General features: G+C 43.1%; 3 long non-coding RNA genes across 4 annotated transcripts in view; 1 reads left to right on the plus strand and 2 right to left on the minus strand.

Moving 5' to 3' along the window:
- Window positions 1-23,268, minus strand: part of LOC309848227 — an 89,418-nt gene that overhangs the window by 26,642 nt on the left and 39,508 nt on the right. The window contains exons 3-4 of one of the 2 annotated variants that reach the window (XR_014302902.1): window positions 2,121-3,207; window positions 228-328 (exon numbers count right to left, since the gene is read on the minus strand). This is a non-coding gene — a long non-coding RNA (uncharacterized lncRNA). The remainder of the gene's footprint in view (window positions 1-227; window positions 329-2,120; window positions 3,208-23,268) is intronic. The other variant, XR_014302901.1, reaches the window with a different exon arrangement.
- LOC309848448 lies at window positions 6,875-7,350 on the minus strand. The gene is made up of 2 exons (XR_014303051.1): window positions 7,272-7,350; window positions 6,875-7,048 (listed from the first exon to the last, which is right to left on the minus strand). It is a non-coding gene; the product is annotated as an uncharacterized lncRNA (long non-coding RNA).
- Window positions 9,137-23,268, plus strand: part of LOC309848229 — a 32,686-nt gene continuing 18,554 nt past the window's right edge. The window contains exon 1 of the long non-coding RNA XR_014302905.1: window positions 9,137-9,265. This is a non-coding gene — a long non-coding RNA (uncharacterized lncRNA). The remainder of the gene's footprint in view (window positions 9,266-23,268) is intronic.

Consider the following 23,268-nt stretch of genomic DNA (forward strand, 5'->3'; position numbering starts at 1 on the left):
GGCTTCTGGCCATCTTCAGGGGGCTCCTGGCTTCCTCAGTGAAGAAAACATCACCCAATTAATGTCTACCATTGTAAGTCATATTGATAGCACCCACTCTTAATGAGACATAATGAGAATAACACTTCACCTGTATGGTCTTCCTTCCAAAGTCCAATAAGCTTGGACCAATTACGAGAAAAATTTTAGACAATCCCAATTGAGTGATATTCTATAAAAGAACTTACCAATGCTCCTCAAAACTGTCAAGGTCATCAAAAATGAAGAAAGCCTGTGGATTCATCACAGCCATGATGACCAAATGTAATATGGCAACCTAAATGGGATCCTAGAACAGAAAAGGAACATTAAGCAGAAACTAAGGAAATCTGAGAAAGGTATGGGCTTTAGTTAATAATAATATATTAGTATTGGTTCATTAATTCTAGGAAATATACCGTATTAATATAAGAAGTTAATAATTGAGGGAACTGCATGGGGGGGGGGTTACGTGGCATTCTTTGCAACTTTCCTGTAAATCTAAAACTGTTTTAGAATTAAAATTTTATTTAAAAAATAAAAGCTTTTTAAAAGCATCATCCTAGGGTCATCTGGGTGGCTCTGTCAGTTGAGTGTCTGACTTGATTTGGGCTCAGGTGATGACCTCTGGGTTGTGAGACTGAGCCCTGTGTGGGGCTCCATGCTCAGCAGGGAGTCTGCTTCTCTCCCTCTCTCTTCCTCCCTCTCTGTCCCTCCCCCACTCTCTCTCAAATAAATAAATACATCTTGAAAAAAAAAAGTCATCCAAAAACCCCCAGTGGAACAGCAACTGCCAGATCCCACGTCATTGAAGAAAATTTAATCATACATAGATCCTAAATGCTGCCTTTCTTTTCTTTTCCTTATTTTTTTTTTCTTAAAGATTTTATTTATTTATTTACAGACAGAGGTCAAAAGTAGGCAGAGAGGCAGGCAGAGTGTGGGGCGCGGGGGAAGCAGGCTCCTTGCTGAGCAGAGAGCCCGATATAAGGCTCAATCCCAGGACCCTGAGATCATGACCCGAGCCGAAGGCAGAGGCTTTAACCCACTGAGCCACCCAGGTGCCCCTAAATGCTGCCTTTCAAGCCACAAGCACAATAGAATATCATTTACTTACTAAGTGAAACTTGCCCACTTTAGCCTCCTTTACTGCTGTTTTAAATATCTATTATACAATCTGCAGTCCCTTCACTTTAAAAAATACTGGTTTGTGGGTGCCTGGGTGGCATAGTGGGTTTAAGTGTACTGCTACTGTTTTCAGCTTGGGTCTTGATCTCAGGGTCATGAGTCAGGTTGGTGTGTGCTTAAAAGATTGTCTCTTCTCCTCTAACTGCCCCTTGCTTCTGCTAGCCTCTCTTTCTCAAATAAATCTAAAAAAAAAAAAAAAAAAAAAAAAAAAATCTGGTTCAATTATTTTTTAATTCAAAAAGTAATATGTTACTTGGTGTGACTTGAAAAAAGGAAATTGTTGTCAAAATTGTTTCTCCCCTAAGAAATAGTATTATTTGCACAATTTCCTGTAAAAGCATTTTTGGAAATGACTCCGAATGCTCAGGGGCTCCAGCACATTCCACCTTTTAGGAACCATGGTGATAAGGAAGCAGTAATCTCCAATAACAGCTAGACGTGACAAAATCCAAATAAGCAGGTGCCTCATCTTACTGGGTGTCTGCGAAGCCTGGCCCCCTGTCCCCCGGAGTAATTTGTGCGGCTGCAAATGTGTTACTCTGGCTGTATCCATCGTATGTTTCCTGTGCTGTTGTTTAACGGGGAGTGGTAGGGTTGGGGCAGGGGAGAGAGATTGTCAAGGGGAAGTGGGGAGAAGCTTTTCTTGTTCTCAGCAGGAATATCTCAAACAGTTGTGCTTTGATCAAGTTACGGGAGGCTTCTGGTTGAAAGGAAAATAACGGGCGGGCCCATGGCTTTGAAACCCTGAAATATGCCCCCAACCCCGTCCCGCACCCCGGCCATCTGGCCGTTTTTGTTTTTTTTTGTTTTGTTTTGTTTTGTTTTTCAATTTATTTATTTTCAGAAAAACAGTATTCATTATTTTTTCACCACACCCAGGGCTCCATGCCATCCGTGGCCTCTATAACACCCACCGTTTGCTTTTGTCCGCTGTCGTCGCAGCGCTCTTGCCTCTCGGGCTGCTCCCACCTCAGGCCTGTCCCCCTCCTTTTACCCTCCGCCAGATTCCGTCTGGTTTCCCGTTCTTCCCCGCCCAGCGCACACGCTTCCCGGGTGTAGGAGTCCGGACAGAAAGCCGGGAGGGGGTCAGCAGGCCGCGGCACGATCCCTCTGGATGTTCCGTTCCCCGTCAAACGCTCCTCAGTTTGCTTCGTCCGCGAGCAACGGCTTCGGTGTTTCGCCGCGGAACCAGGACTCGAAGGCTCAGATCAATCAGCCAACCACAAAGCTGCCGGCAACCGCGTGTCCCGGCGTCTCGAAGGCCCACACCCCAGGGACGGCCTGCTGAGATGCGCCAGGCGGTTTGCTCGCTCCTCCTCCGCCGGTGGCTACGGATTCCGGACCCCGTGAAGCAAACCTGGCGGGTCTGCTGCCTCCTGGAGGTCCGCGGGCTGCTCGCTGCCGGGAAACATCACCCTGGGTTCCGGGGAGCCTCCGCGGCCCCGTGAGGGCCGCTCGTACTGCACCTGGTCACGCCGGGACGGGCAAAACGAGCGACCGCGGTCCCCGCTATTCTGAAAATTCTGCTGCGTGCGGCCTGCACACGGATTCGCCCCCGGCGCTGACGAGTAGAATTAGTGGTAAGATTTTCATCATCATCTCACGGCCAGGCCTGGCAGTGAGGTGGAAGGGCTGGGTTTGGAGGCCGAGGGGCTGGGTTTAAGCTCCAGGCCTGCACTTCCGAGTGTGGGTTCCAAGGCCGCTGGGAAATCTCCTTGTGCTCATCCGACCCTGAAGGTAATAATCCCGGCACGTTGTGCAGCTTATGTGAAATTTCATGGAGAATTCTGTGAGGTGCTCCACATCTGAGGTGCCGTAGTCACGGTACAAATTTTACAGAAGAGGCTTCCTGAGCAAGCGGAAGTAGGACGCCGGCAGTCTCAGAACTATCAAGTTCATTATGGTACTCAAATGTGAGTCTTAAGGCCTTTTGCTCCTGAACTTGGCTACCATTTGACTATTAAAACAAAACAAAACAAAAACAAAAACGGTGGAGAATGACTGAAATAAAAAAGACACGAAATGTTAAAATTGTGGACAAGGATGTAGAGAAACAGGAACACTCATACCCTGTCAGTGGGGATGTAAACTGGTGGCAACCACTGTGGAAAACGGCATGAAGGTTCCTCAAAAAATTAAAAACGGAAATATCATATGATCTAGTAATTCTACTACTGGGTATTTACCCAAAGAAAACAAAAATGAAACATTAATTTGAAAAAAAAAAATCTGCACCCTCATGTTTACAGCAGCATTGCTGGCAACAGGCCAAGACACGGGAGCAGCCCGAGTGTCCATCTACAGATGAACGGACAAGGAAGATGTGGTGCCTATACACAATGGACTATGTTACTCAAGCATGAATAAGGATGAGATCTGTCATTTGAGACAATATGGATGAACCTAAAGATGCTAAATGAAGTAAGTCAGAGAAAGACAAATACCATATGGCTCCACTTATATGTAGAATCTAAAAAACGAAAAACAGCAGAAACAGACCCATAAATACAGAGAACAAACTGATGGTTGCCAGAGGGGAGGGTGGTGGAGGGCTGGGCAAAATGGGTGAAGGGGATTGGGGGATACAGGCTTTCAGTTATGGAATGAGTAAGTCATGGAGTAAAAGATAGAGCACAGGGAAAGTAGTTAATGGGATTGTAACAGCATCGTATGGTGACAGGTGGTAGCTCCTCTTGTGAGCACAGCGAGATGTAGAGAGATGCCGGTTCACTGTGTTGCATTCCTAAACTAAAGTTAGACAGGAAAGCTCTTGAACTGGCTGGGGCCAGACATATCCTTTACAAACTGTCCATCTGTCACTCTAAGTGAGAAAAGATGATTGACATGGTCTTTTACATGGTTCAAGCCTTTGGAGGAGGAGACTGAGATGCCAGTAAAAGCTGCTGGAGGCGGGGGCTGTAGCAGTCATCTGGGCTCTGCATTCTTTTCATTCTCTGAATGCTATCTTCTGATGAGCTGAGTTTTAATTTTGATGCCCTCTTTTGATCACTATTTTTCTTGTATGATCAGTGTTTCTTGTATTCTAAGAAATCTTTACTGACCTCAAGGTCATGAAGGTATTTTCCCATATTTTCTTTTAGAACCATTAGTTTTCCTTTTTTTTTTTAAAAAAAAAAAAGCTTTTATTTATTTAAGAGAAAGAGCGAGCATGAAAGGAGAGAGGTCAGGGGGAGCAGACTCCTCGCGGAGCAGGGAGCCAGACGTGGGACTCAGTCCCGGAACTCCAGGATCATGACCTGAGCCAGAGGCAGTCGCTTTACCAATTGAGCCACCCAGGTGCCCTAGTTTTCTTTTTCTATTTAAATTCGTTATCCATCTTGAATGAGTTACTTTGAATATGACGTTAGGCTTGTATAAATGTATGATGACATGTATCCATCACTATGGTATCATACAGAATATGTTCAGTGCCATAAAAATCCTCTGTGCTCTGTCTATTCATCTCTTCTCTCCCCCTGGCCCCTGGTAACCACTCATCTTTTTACGGTCTCCATAGCTTCGCATCTTCTAGAATGTCATATAGCTGGAATTACACACAGCCTTTTCAGATTGGCTTCTTTCACTTAGGAATATGCATTTAAATTTCCTCCAATTCTTTCCATGACTTGATCACCCTTTTTTCCCATGCTCATTTCTTTTTAGTAATGAAGAATATTCCATTGGCTAGATACACCACAGTTTATTTATCTGTTCACCTACTGAAGGTCATCTTAGTTGTTTCCAAGTTTTGGCAACTGTGAATATAGCCACTATAAACATGCCCGTGCAGGTTTGTGTGTGGACATAAGTTTTCACCTGCTTTGGATTTGTAAATCCCAGAGAGCATGATCGCTGGATCTCGTAGCAGGTTTAGTTTTGTATGAAACATCAAACTTTCTTCCAAAGTAACTGTACCATTTTGCACTCCCACATGCAATGAATGAGAGTTCCTTTTGCTTCTCATCCTTTCCAATGTTTGGTGTTGTCGGTTTTCTGGATTTTGGCCATTCTAATAGGTGGCTAGAGGTAATATTCACCTTTTTGGTGTGCAGTTCCATTTCGCTTAGAATTTGAAGAATTGGTATATAATTTATATACAATAAAAACCTTTTAAAAGGGTACAGTTTGGTGGTTTCTAGTATACTCACAATGGTGTGCAACCATCACCCCTATCTAATTTTAGAACATTTCCATAATGCCACACCCAAAACCATATTCATCAGCAGTATCTCTTTCTTCTTCTCCCTAGTCCATGGCAACCACGACACTGCTTTCTGTATCTGGATTTACTCATTCTCGATATTTTCAATCAGTGCAATCATGTAATATGTGACCTTTTGCATCTGGCTTCTTTCACTTCACATCATGTTTTTAAGGTTCCTCCATGTTTTAGCAGGTGTCCCTACTTCAGTCCTTTGTATGGTTGAGTAATACTCCATAGTATGTGGATTAACCACATTTTGGATCGTTTCACCTTTAAGCTATCATGAATAGTGCTGCTATGAACATTCATGTCCATGTTTTTGCTTGAATACTTTTTCCCAATTCTTTTTGGTATATACCTAGAAGTAGAATTGCTGAATCATTTGATAATTCTATGTTTAACTTTTTCAGGAACTGTCAAACTGTTTCCCACAGTGGCTACACAATTTATATTCCCACCAGCGATACACGACAATTCCAATTTTTCCATATCCCCTCCAACAGAGTTTATTTTCTATTGCTGTTTTTTCAAATAGTTATTATAGCTATCTTTGGGAGTAGGAAGGGATATCTTATTATGATTTTGATGTTAATTTCTCTGGTGACTAATGATGTTCAGCATCTTTGTATGTGCTTTTTTTGGCCATTTGTATATCTTTGTTGGAGAAATTTCTGTTCATTTGAAATCAAGAAGTATGAGTCCTTCAATTTTGTTCTTTTCAAATTTATTTTGGCAGTTGGGAGTCAAGTTTCCATTTAAATTTTAGTTTTTTCTATTTCCGTAAAAAAAAATGTCATTGGGATTTGGATAGGGAGTCTGCTGACTCTACATATTGCTTCTGTAATACTACACTGTCCGTGTAGCAATATTAAGTTTTCCAATACATAAAAATGGTATATCTTTCTACTTACTTAGGTCTACTTTCATTTCTTTCAGCAATGTTTTGTAGTTTTCATCATACGAGTCTTTTGCCTTCTTATTCCTAAGTATGTTGTTGCTTTCGTGCTTTTCTAATGGGATTGCTTTCTTTATTTTCAGACTGTGTGTTACCACCATCATAAATGAGATTTCAATACCTCAAAGTGTTCCCTCTGGCCCTTTTTGTGAAATGGTATTTTTAAATTTAATTTTTACTTGTTTGCTACAAGTGCAGAGAAATACAGTTTACATCTGAATCCTGATTTTGTATTCTGAGACCTTGCTAAATTCACTTACTGGTTCTAGACTGTTTCAATTCTTTCCAATCTTTATGCCTATTTTTTTTTTTTTTTTTTTTTTGCTCTACTGTCCCAGTCCCAGTGAATAGTGGTCTCCAGTACGATGTTGAAGAAATGGTAAAAGTAGACAGCTTTGCCTTGCTCTTCATTTTAAGGTGAAACTTCCAATATTTCATCATTATGTATGCTGTTAGCTGTAGGTTTTTTGAAGTTTGCTCTATAAGGTTAAGGAAGTTTCTTCTTCTTCTTTTTTTTTTTTTTAAGGAAGTTTCTTTATTTTTTTCTAGTGTGCTGAGAGTTTTTACCCTAAAGAACTATTGAATTTTGTAAAATGTTTTTCCTATATCTATTGAGATGCTCATATGATTTTTCTTTTATTCTGACAATGTGATGAATTATATTGATTGCTATTAAAAACAACCTTACAGGGGCGCCTGGGTGGCTCAGTGGTTAAGCCGCTGCCTTCGGCTCAGGTCATGATCTCAGGGTCCTGGGATCGAGTCCCGCATCAGGCTCTCTGCTCGGCAGGGAGCCTGCTTCCTCCTCTCTCTCTCTGCCTGCCTCTCTACCTACTTGTGATTTCTCTCTGTCAAATAAATAAATAAAATCTTTAAAAAAAAAGAAAAAAAAAAAAAAAAAACAACCTTACATTCCTGGGGAAATTTCCTTGGTTTTGGTGATGTTGTATTATCCTTCTAAAAAGAATGCTGGGCTAAATTTGCTAATATTTTGTTAAGGATGTTTGTGTCTTTGTTCATGAGGGATATTGGTCTGTGGTTTTCTCTTCTGGTAATGTCTTAGTATGCTTTTGGTATTAGGGTTGGGCTGGCCAAAAAATTTAAAAATTGGGAAATAGTTTCTCCTCTATTCTCTAAAAACAGTCTGTGTACAATTGGTAATTTCTTCCTCACAAGTTTGATAGAATTTACCAGTGAAACCATCTGTGACTGGAAAAGTTTCAAGCACAAAAGTGTTTTAGTTGCACACTCAATCTTAAAAATCAACATGGAGAGCTTCAGATTTTCTATTTCTTCCTGGGTCAGTTTTAATAAATATTGTTTTTCAAGGAATTTTTAAAATCTAACTTGTTAGTATATTTTAGCATAAAATTGTTTAAAAAATTATTAATCTTTATTAATCCTTTATGTCTATAGGACTGCTAGTGAAACTGCCTCTTAATCCTGATGTTTGAAATCTGTGTTTTCTACCTTGTTGACTTACTCAGTGAAATCAACTTCTATCAACTTATTCTTATGCTTATTCTATGTTTAACTTTTTCAGGAACTGTCAAATAAGAATGCCTTATTTTACCTTAAATTTTAGAAGAAGTTGCAGGTGTTTTTCTTATAGTATTTAAAAGGGTTTGTTCCATTATCTCCTGGCCTTCGTTGTTTCTGATGAGATGTCAGCTTTAATTTGTAAGTATATAATGTATATTTTCTTCTTCCTTCTTTTAACAGTTTTCTTTAAACTTATTGCAACATTTTGACTACAAAGTGCCTGAGTGTGATTTCCTTTATATGTATTCTCATTTTGACTTGCTCAGCTTCTTCGGTTTGTGGGTTTGTATTTGTTTTCTCTTGTTTAATCATAACCTGTCATTTAAATTTTGGCTGCCTCCCAGGAACAATGTCTTCTTCTATAGCAGACCTGTTCTTCTACCTACCTGCACCAGGCTAGGTTGACTTAATGATTAGGAGCTCATCTCCACCTAAAATTCAGTTGATTAGGGCTTCCCTGTATCTACAAGTCATTCACCAAATAGAAATGTATGATTCTTAGTTCATCTAGATTTATTTTGTTGCTGTTATGGTCAAAAAGGCCTTTTGCATTCTTCTTCATCCTAATCCTGAAGAAGAACTGGAGGTGTTTCTTCTTATTCTCTTCATTCTCTATATAAGAAAGATTGTATTTCCTGCCCATAAAGTTAGATGTGGCCATGTGACTTGACTGACTAAATGTGTGAAGTGCAAATGCTTCTAGGCATATATGCTTGTATATGACTAGACACTGTCACTCTGTGTTGTAAGCTGCATAATGGATGTCCATATGTTAATCTCTGGAACCCATAAATATGTTACCTCATTGGAGAGAGAGGATACTGCAAATGTGATTATGCTGAGGGTCTTGAGATAAGATTATCTATTGATTCTCTAGGTGGGCCCAGTGTAATCACAAGGATCCTCCTAAGAGGTAGGCAGAAGAGTCAGAGAGAGAGAAGATGTGACTTTGGTAGCAGAAGTCACAGAGAGAAAGAGACGGAGATTTGAAAATGCTGCACTGCTTGCTCTGATGGGAGATGGAAAAAGGGCCATGGGCCAAGAAATGCAGGTGGCCTGTAGAAGGTGGAAAAGGAAGGAAGCAGATTCTCCCCTAGAGCCTCCAGAAGAAAAGCAGCCCTGCCAACATCTTGATTTTCATCTGTTTTAGACTTGGACTTCCATAACTAAGTCAGCATCTCTGTGTTGGCTGAAGGCACTTAAGTTTGTGGTGATTCATTGTAGGAGCACTAGGAAACTAATACACTCCATCACAACAACAGCGTGCTCCCCTTTGTGGAGACTGTCAGCGGGCATTCCTGAGTGAGCAACACAGTGGAGCAGAGTCACCGGCTGCCCGTGGCGGACTTGGAGCATGAGTAAGAAATAAAACATTGTCCTTTTAAATTATGGCGATTTTGGAAAGGTTTGCTTTTACAGCACAGCTACATGGGGGTACAAATCCCACATAAGAACTTTACTGTGTACAATTTTGCTGTGGGGCCTGAAGACACTTCTCCATGGAGCCAGAGAGTTCAGGCCCCTAGAAGTGATGAGACATTGGCTGTTCTGACAGGAACCTCAGAAGCAGTTTAGAGCTACTTCAGCAGGTCTGCTGAGGGCCTGGTATGTTACAGCTCCTCAGTGGCCAAGACAATACCTGCAGAGGTTTACATGTTCTGCTCCTTCTCTCAGAAAGAGCACCATCTAATTGGAGGGAGAGCTTGTGCGGGCAGGAAGCCCGGACGTGAATATAAGGTGTAGAATGAAGCATACCTCAGAGGGTCTGGTAATGCTGAACAGGAGTTACTGCGGGGAGGAAACTTGCTGACAGAAAACAGCATCTCTCAATCAGAAAGGAATTTTGCTAAATGTTGCTCTCAGGGAGGGCAGAGCTGAGGTCTTCATTCTACTTTGATGAGGGCAAGTCCAATAACAAAAGCAAAAACGAAGAAAACCAGCTGAAAGCATGTGCTTCTGCAAGCACGTACGTGGCAGGGTCTTCCCTGGGGTGTCTCTCTTTGCATCTAAAGAAGAGGGCAATAAATGTTCCCAAGGAGCCAGCTAAATGTGTTAAGATTCTGTAGTACTGTAATCACAACTGCGTGTTGCAGGAAGGGTGAAATGTGTTCATTGCCTTGGCTTCTAAGGCATTGAGGAATGTATTACATTTTTTAAGATTTCTCTTGGGATCCAGGAAAGATTTAATAAATCATTTCATCTAATGCCCTGTGAGGGCTAACTGGTCCTGACCATAACTCTGGGCCCAGGAGAACCTGGGGGTGGGAGTGTATTTTATAGATTCTGAAGTAAAAGATTCCAAGAGCTGGACTGAGACAGGAGTCAGTGGGGTTGAAGGTAGCCAAGCAGGGTGTACCTTGAGGAGTATGAACCATGATCAGAGGAGCGAAAGGTAAAGCAGGCACAAAGAAAGCTCACCCAACACAGGGGAAGGTGAGGCAAGGAGCCGCTGGGAAATGGAGTCCCAATGGCTGAAATTAGAAATTTGGAATGAAGTTGAGACTGTGGGATGTGCTCAGTGAGATAAAGTCTTTCTTCATGAGGGGCTGGCCTCATGGCCTGGAAAAGGCTGTGACTCAGAGAGTCAGGAGGTGAGGGGACTTTTTGAGTTTCACATGGAGGAGGGCCCTGATTTATGTGGACACGAACCTCTTTCCACTCTTCTATACTGGCCCCATGTAAACCTTACTCATGAACTCTCCCTTATTTGCCTCAGGGCTTTTGCACTGACTCCTTCTAGTTGGAAGGTTCTTCCTCCACATACCCACTTGGGTCACTCCTGTTCCATCTTTTCTCAAATATCACCCTCCCTAGAGGCCTTTCTCAGAGCACAGTTGTAACTCTTCTGCCTCCCCTATCACTGCCCACTTCTCTTCTTTTTATTTTTCTGACTTTTCTTTTTCTGTGGCACCTGACTTCTGGTACACAGTGAAATTTACTGATTTACTCTGTTTGTGGCTCATCGTCTCCTCCCGCTTAAGGGCAAGCTCCATGGAATGGGACTGTGTCTGGCCTGCTATATCTCTAGAGCTGTACTGGCCTAGAATGCCCAGGGGATGCCAGAAACCTGCTGCATAGGTGTCCCATAGAGGGAACGTATTCCGTGACCAATTCAGGTAACTGAGGGGCTAGCAGACACTGTATGACTCAAGTTAGGGCTGGCTGTCAACACTGTATGTGAGAATCCTGACACCCATTGACACCCATTAGTGGCTGCCAGTTAAGTAATTTCAATCTTCTTTTAAAATATCATTACCTTTTCTAAAAGCTTGGGTCCTCTTACCTCTTTTCTGCCAAGGGTAGAAGCAGATATCTATGTCCCTAGCTACCCAGCTCAGAGCGCTGGCTGCAGAAGGGCCGAGTTGCCCTCCCCACCCCATGTGAGGATCACATCTCTGCTTCAGCAGCTTCTTGGGTTATCTCTTCTCAAGGGGGTAGGAAAGAGTAGGGATCAGTGTTACACACCAACTAACCCCTCCCTCACACATACTCACACACACACTTCTACAGAGGGCCGTGGTTTCTGAGGACACACTGCTCAAACATCTGCCATAATGCATGTCTCCCCCACTGGGCTCCCTAGTCTCTTCGGGTCCTTGTGCCAGGCCAGGACTACAGGCTTTTGGGAACCCTGTGACCCAAGGTGCTGAATCGTGCAGTCAGCTTGGGTCATGTTTCCAGCCTCTCAGTGTCATAGCTAATTGCTAGGGCTCACGGCAATGACTTGCACACGTGTGTGCACACATGTGCGTACACACTCGCACGTGTGCGCGCACACACACACATACCCTCTTTTCTGAGGCAGGCAGCTCTCTTTCTGGTCTGTACAGCTGCTAGGTCCACCAAGCTGCCCTGCACTCCAGGCCACATTCTAGATTGTTCTTCATTCACCAGCCACAAGGGAGCATGTCCCTAATTTTTGTCCACAGGCACATGGTGGCTCTTTCAGAGTCTAGGTTTAGAAACAGATACTAGAGAGGCATCATGTCAGAGAGAGATGGCAGCTAGGGCTGTTAATTCAGGGGCTGGCTTCCAGGGGCACCATGAAAAAATGAGGAGATTAATCTCCTGCCCCTGCCCCCGATAGCTTCTCTCTACTTGTTAAGGCTCCACACGTGTGAGCTCATGAGAATGCCACACAACCCAGCCGGCGCACAGCATTCACTGTATTCTCCCCACTGCCTGGGGGAGGGAGGTGGAGAGAGGAGGCCTGGCCTTCTCATAGGCAGGCTAGAGGGCTATATACAGGGCATCATGGTCCATTCCTTCTTCCTGTCCAGCTCTCTCTAAGCCCCCATGTGAGTGTATGTGGAGATGGGGCCTATGAGGAGGTAAGTAAGGTTACATGAGGTCACAGGGTGGGGCTCAGATTCCACAGGATTACTGCCTTTATATGAGGAGACACCAGAAGGGTGCCTGGGTGGTTCTGTCAATTGAGTGTCCAACTCTTGATTTTGTCTTGGATTGTGGTCTTGGGGTCATGAGATCGAGCCCTGAGTGGTGGGGCCCTGCACTGGGCCTGGAGCCTATTTGAGATTCTCCTTCTCCCTTTGTCCCTCCCCTACTCACATGCACTCTTTCAATCAATCAGTCAATAAACAGACCCCAGAGAGCTCGCTCTCTCTCAGAATACACATGGAGGGAAATCTATGTGAGGGCATAGTGAGAAGATAGCTGTCTGCAAGCCAGGAAGAGAGTCCTCACCAAAAACTAGCCCTGTCAGTCCTCGATCTTGGGCTGCTAGACCCCAGAACTGTGAGAAAATAATTTCCATTGTTCAGTCAGCCAGTCTGTAGTCCTCTGTCACAGCAGTTTGAGCAGAATAATACAGAAGCCACCATGAGATCAGCCCAGTATGGCTCTGTCTGTGGATCCAGGCTTTGGGGCCTCTGATTCTGAGGACAGCAGTCCCTACTGTGGTTCCCTGACCCAAGATGCAGGCCTGGGAAAGTACCTGCCTGTCCTGGCCTGCAGTACTCCCTAAGAATTTATACTTTAGTCATCGAGGACTCTAGAAATGGATTTTCCTTTCCCCACAGATTGATAATAATCTTCCCCAGATATCATGTTGAAGCCTGCAACAAAACCTCCTTCTTCAGACCCACCCCTCCACCCCAGAACACTGTGAGGAGACCACAGTGATTATCCCTATGGTCCCCCTGGTTCTCTGGGGGTACTGAGGAGGCATAGGTGGCCAGGACAAGGTCCACATGGGGCTTGTACAGGGTGGATCTAGGCAGAGGCCTGCTGGTCTCTGCTTGGAGAGGAACACTGAGAACTGCCTCCCTGGCACAAGTCATTCCCTGGGCCTGGATACCCTCTCCTCCTTCCTGTTGTCCAAGGCTAAGTTGGTGTGTGTGTGTGTGTGTGTGTGTGTGCGTGTGTGTGTTATGGTTCCTGGGTGAGGATGGCAGTTTACGGCACCGAGGCTACAGCTGTATTTCCATTAGGAACTCCGATGCTTTGGGGCTGAGGTCTAGTTGGATTACTTGGTTAGTTTAGTTGGTTTAGCTTGGGGTGGGGGAAAAGAGGGAAGAAAAGGAAGGATAAAGTGGAGGAGAAGAAGGGGTCAGGAAGAAAAGGGGGTACAGGAGTCACAGGAATCAAAGCACAGGGATGTCACAGCCACAGAGCCAAGCTAGGAGGGGACACGGACAGTGACCCTTGTCATCTCTCTGAATGATGCTTCAGATGACAAGACATGTGAGTTCCCAATTCAGAGCCTCTGTGCTCCCAGCATCCTCATGGGTTTTGCTGCTAGGGCCAAATCCCAGAGGAGGGTAGTTATGGAGAAAAGTCTTTTTAGAGCCTTGACTCATTTTGGATTGTTTGGGAAGGCTTTTTTTCAGCCCTGTGTGTTTTTGAAAAAGCAGCACAATAGTCAGGCTGACATCATCTGGTGTTAATGGGAACACTATAAACATTTCCACTTTGAATTAAAACCAAAGCATTATTTTACAAAATCGTTTAATGATTTGTTCCAGCATTCACCTAATCAGTGCAAATGCCAAGCAAGTGTTCAAAATGAAAGAAACCAATGTATTAAGAAATAGACGAATTTGTGGTAATGATAATAGTGACAACAAGCCCCCAGTCAGGCTAAGTACACAAGGTTCTGGACTTCTTCCAGGGGCTTCCACAGAGCCGAGGAATGTTTTTGCCGTTCACTTACACAGCTGAGCTGGCCCATTGCCATGACAGGCAGCTTTGTTTATTTGGTTTTCACTTTTCAGCATGAAATACAGTCCTGTCTTGATTCTCCTGCCTCTGGGTCTCTCTGAATGCTTTAACTAGAATCCTTTCTGCTAATATGCAGAAAGAATCCCTCCCCTGGGACTGGTGGGTACCCTGAAGCTCGACTGGGGCTAGGGGATCTGCACGGACTGTGGCTTCGCTTGGCCAGGCCATAAATCAGTTTCTGAGTGAAACCTTTCCTGAGCAGGAAACTTTATTTGGAGATAGCACTGATTTGGTTTTTGAGCTCAGTGTGACTTGGTGGTAAGGCTAGGGGACTGCTTTATCTGAGGGATCTGTGCATGGGCTCTGACTGGTCATCACAGCCCCATGACGCCGCTCATGGGCACCCTAGCCCCAATGTGCCCTCATAATCCCAGCAAACGTCCCCCTGAGGAAGGAAATTGGCCAGAGGCTTGCCATCAGGCCTGGTGCCAGGATCAGCGCCTCTTACGCCTGCCCTAGCCCAGAATGACAGCAGGGGTGCCTGAGGAACACAGAGCAGACGCGATGCATCTCAGAAAGAAATAGGCTCTTAGAGTATGGGAGAAGGGGAAATAGGAAAGCAGAGCAGGGTGAAAGATGTCGGGTGTTTCTGGGTGTGCAGGGGGAGTTTACAGTTCAAGATAGAATGATCTGAATTTCTTAAAATATTAAGCTTGCAAAAACAGGCAACCTGGAGGTTGTACTCTTGGCTGTTTATCTTAGCGAAATGAAAACTTGTGTTCACCCAAAAACCTAAACAGGAATTTCCAAAGCCCCTCTATTTGTAATAGTCCCAAACGGGGAACAACCCAGCTGTCCTTCACAGGGCGAACGATCAAACAAACTGGCACCTCCTCACTGTGGAATACTTACTACTCAGCAATGGAATGGGAAGAACTATTGAAACACCCACAACCTGGGGGAATCTCCAGAGAATTATTCTCAGTTAAAAAAAAAAAATCTATCCCTAAGGGTAGACTTACAGCATACCGTAAGTCCAGAGAGGCACTGATACTGTAAGTCTACCCTCATACTATATGATTCTATTTATATGACATTCTTGAAATGACAAAGTCGCCAGGGCTATGGAGGGGGCGGGGCCAGAGGGAAGGGGGCATGGCTAGAAAAAAGCAGCAGGAGTGATACTTGTGGGGATGGAGATATTTCCTACCTTGACTGTATCAACTGTAAATATACCATATTTTTTACTTTGACAACAGTGTCCTGGTTGTGCTTTGGAATATAGGTTTGCAACATGTTACCACTGCAGCACACTGCGGGAGGAGCCCAGGAGCTCTGCCTGTTTTATTTCTGGTAACTACATGTGAATCTACACCTGTCTCACAATAAAAAGTTCAATGACTCCCAAAATAGGGTGGCCCATGTGGGTCCACTGAGAAGGTGACATTTGAACTAAGACTTGAAGGAGGTGGCAGAGATAGACAATGCGTTTATCTGGGTAGGCAGGGAAGATGAATCACAGGGGTAGCTGTGGCCAGACCACAGAGGCTGTGGTAGGCCCAGTGAGGCGTGGGGCTTTCACTCCTGGTGGTGAGGGGAGCCATGGGTCATTCTGTGCAGCATAGTGACAGAGGCGAACTTTCATTTTAATAGACCCTCCCCCAAGCTGCTGAGAGGAGAACAGACTGTTGGGGCCTGAGCAGAAGCAGGAACAGTAAGGGGGCCACGACAGACACCCGGGATGCCCTAAGTGTCTCCCCTGCCTTGGCAGACCCTGTCTGTGGCTTTCCTGAGTGAGCGTGCAGTTAGATGTTTGGGAATGCATGCAGGAGCCTCCTAAAGAAGCCCCTGTCCCCAAAGCCCAAGTCTCCATCAGTGACCCACGGAGACCATACAGCATGGTTGAGAACGAGGATCAGAAAAGCGAAAATGGGCGCCTGGGTGGCTCAGTGGGTTAAAGCTGCTGCCTTCGGCTCAGGTCATGGTCTCAGGGTCCTGGGATCAAGTCCCACATCGGGCTCTCTGCTCAGCAGGGAGCCTGCTTCCTCCTCTCTCTCTCTCTCTCTCTCTCTCTCTCTGCCTGCCTCTCCATCTACTTGTGATCTCTCTCTGTCAAATAAATAAATAAAATCTTTAGAAAAAAAAAAAAGAAAGAAAGAAAGGCGAAGACAAGGAACCACCAAAGGACAGGAACTGTAGGTTACAACTCAGCATTAAGCTTGGGGGCCCATGCGAGGCAGGTCTGGAAGCCTAGTGGTTTAGTGTAATAGAAATCAGAATGCCCTGGATGGCGTCCAGCATGTTCACACACACATCACTGAGCTTTTCAAGCAGGAATGCCTTCCACAGGTTCTGAGCACTTGCTGTGTGTTGGGGACCGGAGCCCCATAAAGAGAGAGTGGGGGTAAACCTGGCATAGCTCTTACACTCAGAGAGCTCACTATGGCCATAAATAAGAGAGCAAATAAATAAATAAAACAGTGACAAATCATAATAGAGGTTAAGAAGCAAACAAAGAATGGGCTGGGAAGGATGTGAAAAGCGAGGGGGACAAGAGAACTCCTGTAGGTGAAAGGTGACACTTGGGTTGAGCTCTTTAGTGGGACAAAGGGCCAGGTTAGACAGTCCTCAGCAGAGGGAGCGGCCTATACGAAGGCCCTGAAGCAGGGAGGAGGTGGGACAGGGTCCAGAGAGGCCGTCACATGGCACTGTCACATTGCTCAGCCCACTTCCCATTTGCCCTCTCCCCAGGACAGTGCTTCATATTCAGGGCGCCAGCCTTACACTCCTGCCATTTCTGTTACAGAATCCCAGAGTTTCTTAATAGCCTAAGGAACAGCTGCATGTGCAGTGAGCATGAAAGATACTTTCCTCTATAAGGTATGAGATGCTGATAAGCATAAGAAATTGTGGGCGATACCAAAAGGCTGTCTTGCAAAAATCTCAGTCTAAAAATGTGCCTGCTTCCCAAAGCCACTGGCCCCTGGCATGACCATGCAGTTTGGTGAAGGACATACGCAGGGAACCAGGATGATGGGGTGGAGCATGAGAAAAACAGACACACCATATTCCTCCGTTTCCTAGGACTACCAGAACAAAGTACCACAAACTGGGGGCTTCAACCAACAGAAATGTATCTCTCACAGTTCTGGAGGTTGGAAGCCCAGAATGAAGCCACCAGTTGGGGTATTTTCTCTCCGAAGTTTCCAGATGTGGATCCTTCCTTGGTTGTCCCAGATTCTGGTGACATTCTGTGGCTTGTGGGAGTGTCACTCCAATCTCTGCTTCCATCTTGCCATAGCTGTCTTCCCTCTGTGTCCTGTGTTCCTGCGTCTTCACGTGGTGTTCTCCCTGTGTGTCTATCTTCCCATTGTCCTCCCTCTTCTTATAAGGACACTAGTCATGGTGGATGAGGGCCCATCCGAATGACTTCATCCTAACTAATGACATCTATAATGACCCTATTGCCAAATAAGGTCACATTCTGAGGTACTTGGGGTTAGGAATTCAACATATCTTTTATGAGGACACACTCAACCCACAAAGCAATACTGTGCCAGAAAAGGAAGAGTGGTTAGAAAGTACTGGGAAGCTGTTGGAGGGAGTCACAGATCTCACACCAAAGAAGCTGTTCTGAGCTCACATCCACACCCTGGGTCTGCTTATTCTGAATCATTCCCACTAATGCCTTTAAAAACATGTTTTACCCTAAGCATTTCTGTTATTAATTTTATGTAAGAAGTATTTTTCTGCTGCTGACACTAGGGAATTTTTGTTAGCGGTGCAGTCATCTACACTTCTGCCAGCCCAAATACCCGGTTTTCTCCCTGTCCTGCACCCCATGGCCATCACACTCTCCAGCTGAGAAGTAAGTGGGAGTAGGTAAGGCCAGGGCAGATCACAAAAGACCCAGCAAGCCAGCAGGACCTAGACTAGCTTGGTTAGGTAGTAGGGAGCCATCCAGTCCCTGGCAGGGGAATGATGTGGGAAACACAGACACTCTCAGGTCTGGGCAGGGCAGGATGAAGGGGACAAATCAGGAAGTGTTTGGAATTAAAGTATAGATAAAAGGGTCAAGAACTGGGAACCATTACATAAAGCTCCCAGTTTTGTGAAGATAAAGATGAACCGTGGAGCTTCTCCCTAGAAGAGGCTCTTAAGGAAAGATGGCTTGGTCAGTGATGAAAACAGGAGCTCGCAGAAAGGAGAGCTTCAAGTAGAAGGAGAAGGTCAATGGCTTAAAACTTCACCAGAGACAAGTATGTGGTGGTTCTGGTGGGAAGGCCTTCCTTTCCACATGCCCTCTTATCCTCCTCAAGCAGGGATGGCTCTTTGTCCTGCTTCCAAGTCCTGGGATGTCTCAGTTATTCCCTGGTAGCCATATGGCCTCTGAGGCCAGGGCAGGATGTCCTAAGGTCCTGCAGCCCCTCTTCCCATGTCCTTATCAGAGCTAGGGCAAAAGGGCTGGGATGAAAAGGAGGAGTGGTCTTAAGGACAAGGGAAGGTGGTCTGGCTGAGTGCCTGAAATGGCCACAGTACTGGGCCATGTGCAGACTTCTACTTTCTCCTGGTGCCACAGATATTACAGCTGAATCCATTTTAAAGAGGATGGCAAATATATAAATCATGAATCCCCAGAGTTCTTCAACCCCTTGTAGTATACCAGGGCAATATTTATATTATGCCTCAATAACAACCATGGTCAAAAATAAATTCAGGATTCTTTAATTTAAACTCTAGCGTATTCTAATGCTTGTTGCTAAGTTAAAAGCTTGAAATAGGGTGCCTGGGTGGCTCAGTGGGTTAAGCCGCTGCCTTCAGCTCAGGTCATGATCTCAGGGTCCTGGGATCGAGTCCCGCATCGGGCTCTCTGCTCAGCAGGGAGTCTGCTTCCTCCTCTCTCTCTCTCTGCCTGCCTCTCTGCCTACTTGTGATCTCTCTCGGTCAAATAAATAAATAAAATCTTAAAAAAAAAAAGCTTGAAATAATTTTCTGCTAAAAAAATACAACTCTTCTTATTCAGATAAATAGATTTTTCAAATCAAAGTCTTGGAATCTTAGAAATGGGGTCCCTGGGTAGCTCACTGGGTTGAGCCTCTGCCTTTGGCTCAGGTCATGACCTCAGGGTGCTGGGATCAAGCCCTGCATCCAGCTCTCTGCTCAGCAGAGAGCATGCTTCCCCTCTCTTTCTCTGCCTGCCTCTCTGCCTACTTGTGATCTCTGTCAAATAAATAAGTAAAATCTGTTAAAAAAAAATAAATCTTAGAAATAATTTCAAAATGCCTTTTGGAAAGCTTTTCTGTTTCTGACCATAAAATGTCAAAGTCATATTACAGTTTTTCTATACTTGATCTTAGCCAAAAAGCAAAGAAGCAATCCATTTTTCTAAATGAAGTTTTACATATTAGTATTCATTCACAGGTAAAATGATAATATGCCATGCCTAAAAATAATAAAATACATTTCTTTAGAAGTGTATTGTATGGGGTGCCTGGGTGGCTCAGTTGGTTAAGCATCTGCCTTTGGCTCAGGTCATTATATCGGAGTCCTGGGATTGAGCCCCACATCGGGCTCCCTGCTCAGTGGGAAGCCTGCTTCTCCCTCTCTCCCTTCCCCTGCTTGTGTTCCCTCTCTCACTGTCTCTTTCTGTCAAATAAATAAATAAAATATTTTTTAAAAATTGGACATGATTGTAAAAAACCAACTATTTCAGGGCTCTGAATACTGACCACAGGTTAACAACAAATTGAGAAACATATAATCATGAAAATCTATGATGATTCAGGTAAAAGCAGTGGAGACAGGTGGGTTCTTGCCTGAGACTGCCTCCACTCTTTATCCCAGCCCAATCAGCCTCGTTGTTTTGCCAGGACAGGACTGGCCTTCACTTGATCTGGAGTAAAGAACAGAAACCCACAGCAACAGCAAATGGAAAAAGCCTGCAGATCTCCTAACCTGAAGCTACTATCTTAGTTGGGATGAACAATATAAGACTTTGAGACTATAAGAAATTGAACAGGAAAAATTAGAAATGAGATAGCCATTGAGGTCTTGGTAAACATTCCACATGATCCTGCCTGTCTAGGAGCCTGTGCACATGCACAGACGAGACCGAAAGGGCTTAGAGTTAAGGTAACACCAGAGGCAGAGCTGAAATTGCCAAATTTGAATACATCCCCCAATTCAAACACAGAGCCATAGTGTTTATGCGCCAACTTCTCCAGTCACTGAGTGACCACTAAGCTATGCAAACACAAAGGTGACCTACAAGAAGCCAGACCCCCTAACGAAAAAATGCAAATAATAATTTAAGAAAACAACAACTGAGCAGAATCATCAAAGATAAACACCAGGTATGTGTGCATTTATGTGAGTGTGACAGATTCTATAGATCAAGTCCAGGCAAGCAGTAACAACTAAGAATCTCAGAGGATAAAAAGGACCTAGATTATTTATATGATCTAAAATATTCAATTTCAATAAAAATGTATGAGTCATGCAAAAAAAAAAAGATGTGTTACCATAGTTGGAGGAAAAAGCCAATGGAAACTGTATTTGAGTGGTCCAAATGCTGAATTTAATAGACAAGGACTTCAAAACTATTTTAAATATGTTAAAAAAAAAAAAAAAAAAACAAAGGAAACCATGTTTAAAGAATTTGAAGAAAATATTATTAAAGTGACTTGACAAGTAGGAATATCAATAAAAATAAAATAATTTTAAAGGACAAATGGAAATCTTAGGGTTGAAAAATACAATAAAAAAATGAAAATTTTATAATATGAGATCAGCAGTAGATTTGAGATACTAGAAGAAGGAATCAGTGAATTTGAAGATGCGTCAATAGAAATTCTCCAATCTAAAGAATAAAGAGAATAAAAAAGAGTAAAGAAAAAAAAAAAGGATCAAATTCTCAGAGACCGGTGGAACAACATCAAGCATTCCAACTGCATAATGGGAGCCCCAGAATGAGAGGAGAGAGAAAAGGGGCAGGAAAAAAATTTAAAGAAATAATGGTTGAAAACCTCTCAAATTTTATGAAAGCTTTAATCTACAGATCCAAGAAACCTAATGAACACCAATTAGGAAAAACAAAGAGATCTTCAATTAGTCATATCCAACTCTTGAAAGCAAAAAACACAGAATAAATCTTGAAAGTAGCAAGAGAAAAACTAATCATATGTAGGAGATCAAAAATACACAGGATGACTAAATCTTATCAGAAAAAAATGGAGACCAGAAAGCAGTGGAATGGCATATTTAAAGTGCTAAGAGAAACAATCGTCAGCCAAGAATTCTATATCCAGCAAAACTATCTTTCAAAAGTGAAAGTGAAATAAAGATAGTCTTAGATAAACAAAGACTGAGATAAAGTAAGACAAAGATACATGTCTTACAAAAAATACTAAAGCAACCCCTCTAGGATTAAAGAAAATTACTTCACTTGGTAACTTGAATCCACAAAAAGAAATAAGAAATTAATGCCAGAAATGGTAAAAACAAAACAAACAAAAAAACCCAGTAATTATAAAAGACTTAATGAATATACATCTTTTACTATTTTTTAGATAGTATAAAATTATATAGAGCAAGTATATTTGGGGGTTTACAACATATATAGATGTGTTATATAGGACACTAAAGGCACAAAAGTGAAGGTGGGTAGGGACAAAAGGAAGTTATATTGGAACAAGCCTGCTATAATTTATGGGATTAAGTTAGTATTAACCTGAGGTAGGTTTTAATATATTAAAAATACACACTGTAATTCCTAGAGAAAATACTAAGACTATAACTCAAAATAATTGTTTAAAAATCAACTAAGGAGGGGCTTGGGTGGCTCAGTTGGTTACGCATCTGCTTTCAGCTCAGATCATGATCCCAGGGATCGAGCCCCACATCAGGCTCCCTGCTGAGCAGGGATCCTGTTTCTCTCTCTCCTTCTGCATGCTTGTGCTCTCTCTTTCTCTCTCTGTCAAATAATAGACCAAAAAATCTTTTTAAAAAATTAAATTAAAAAGATTTCAAAAATCAACCAAGGAATTAAAGTTCTTTTGTTTAACATAAAAAAAGGAAGTAAAGGAGAAATAGAGAAACAAAAAAAAGACATAAGGCATATAGAAAATAGCAAAATGACACAAAAATCCAATCATATTATTAACTGCATTAAATGTGAATAGAATAAATACCCCAGTCAAAACACAGAAACTGTCAGAGTAGATAAGAAAGCAAATCCAACTATATGTTGTCTATAAGATACACACTTCCAATTCAAAGACACAAACATGTTGAAAACAGAAGGATATCTGCTCTCACCACTCCTATTCAGCACAATACTAGCCTGTACAATGAAACAAGAAAGATTAGCCAGATATAACACATGCAAACTAGAAAAGAAAAAGAAAAACTGGTTTTATTCACAGCATAATCCAGTATGTAGAAAATCTCAAGATAAAGACCAATATAAAAAATACTAATTTTTCCAATAAACTCACAATGAATAATCCAAAAACAATTAAGAAAATCTTGTTTATAACAGCATCCAAAGGAATAAAGTACTTAGAGGACTATATTTAACTTAAAAACTTCAAGACCTGTATGCTAAAAAGTACCGAACATTACAAGAAAAATGAAAGATCTATATAAATTGAGAATATATTCCATCTTCAAAATGGATTGAAAGAAATTATATTGTTAAGATGTCAGTTTTCCCCAAATTGACCAACAGAATCTCCATCAAAATCCTGGTAGAATTGCTTGTAGGAATTGATAAGCCAATCCTAATATGTATATGAAAATGCAGAAGACCTGGAGTAGCCAACACAATTTTTTTTAAAAGATTTTATTTATTTATTTGACAGAGAGAGATAGATCACAAATAGGCAGAGAGGCAGGCAAAGAGGGAAAGAGGAGGAAGCAGGCTCCCTGCTGAGCAGAGAGCCTGATGTGGGGCTCGATCCCAGAACCCTGAGATCATGACCTAAGCTGAAGGCAGAGGCTTAACCCACTGAGCCACCCAGGGGCCCCGCCAACACAATTTTTTTTAAAAGATTTTATTTATTTATTTGACAGACAGATACCACAAGTAGGCAGAGAGGCAGGCAAGCAGAGAGAGAGAGAAGAAAGTAGTTTCCCCGCGGAGCAAAGAGCCTGATGTGGGGCTCGATCCCAGGACCCTGGG

Source organism: Mustela nivalis (assembly GCF_964662115.1).
Source record: "Mustela nivalis genome assembly, chromosome: 14".
NCBI lineage: Eukaryota > Metazoa > Chordata > Mammalia > Carnivora > Mustelidae > Mustela > Mustela nivalis.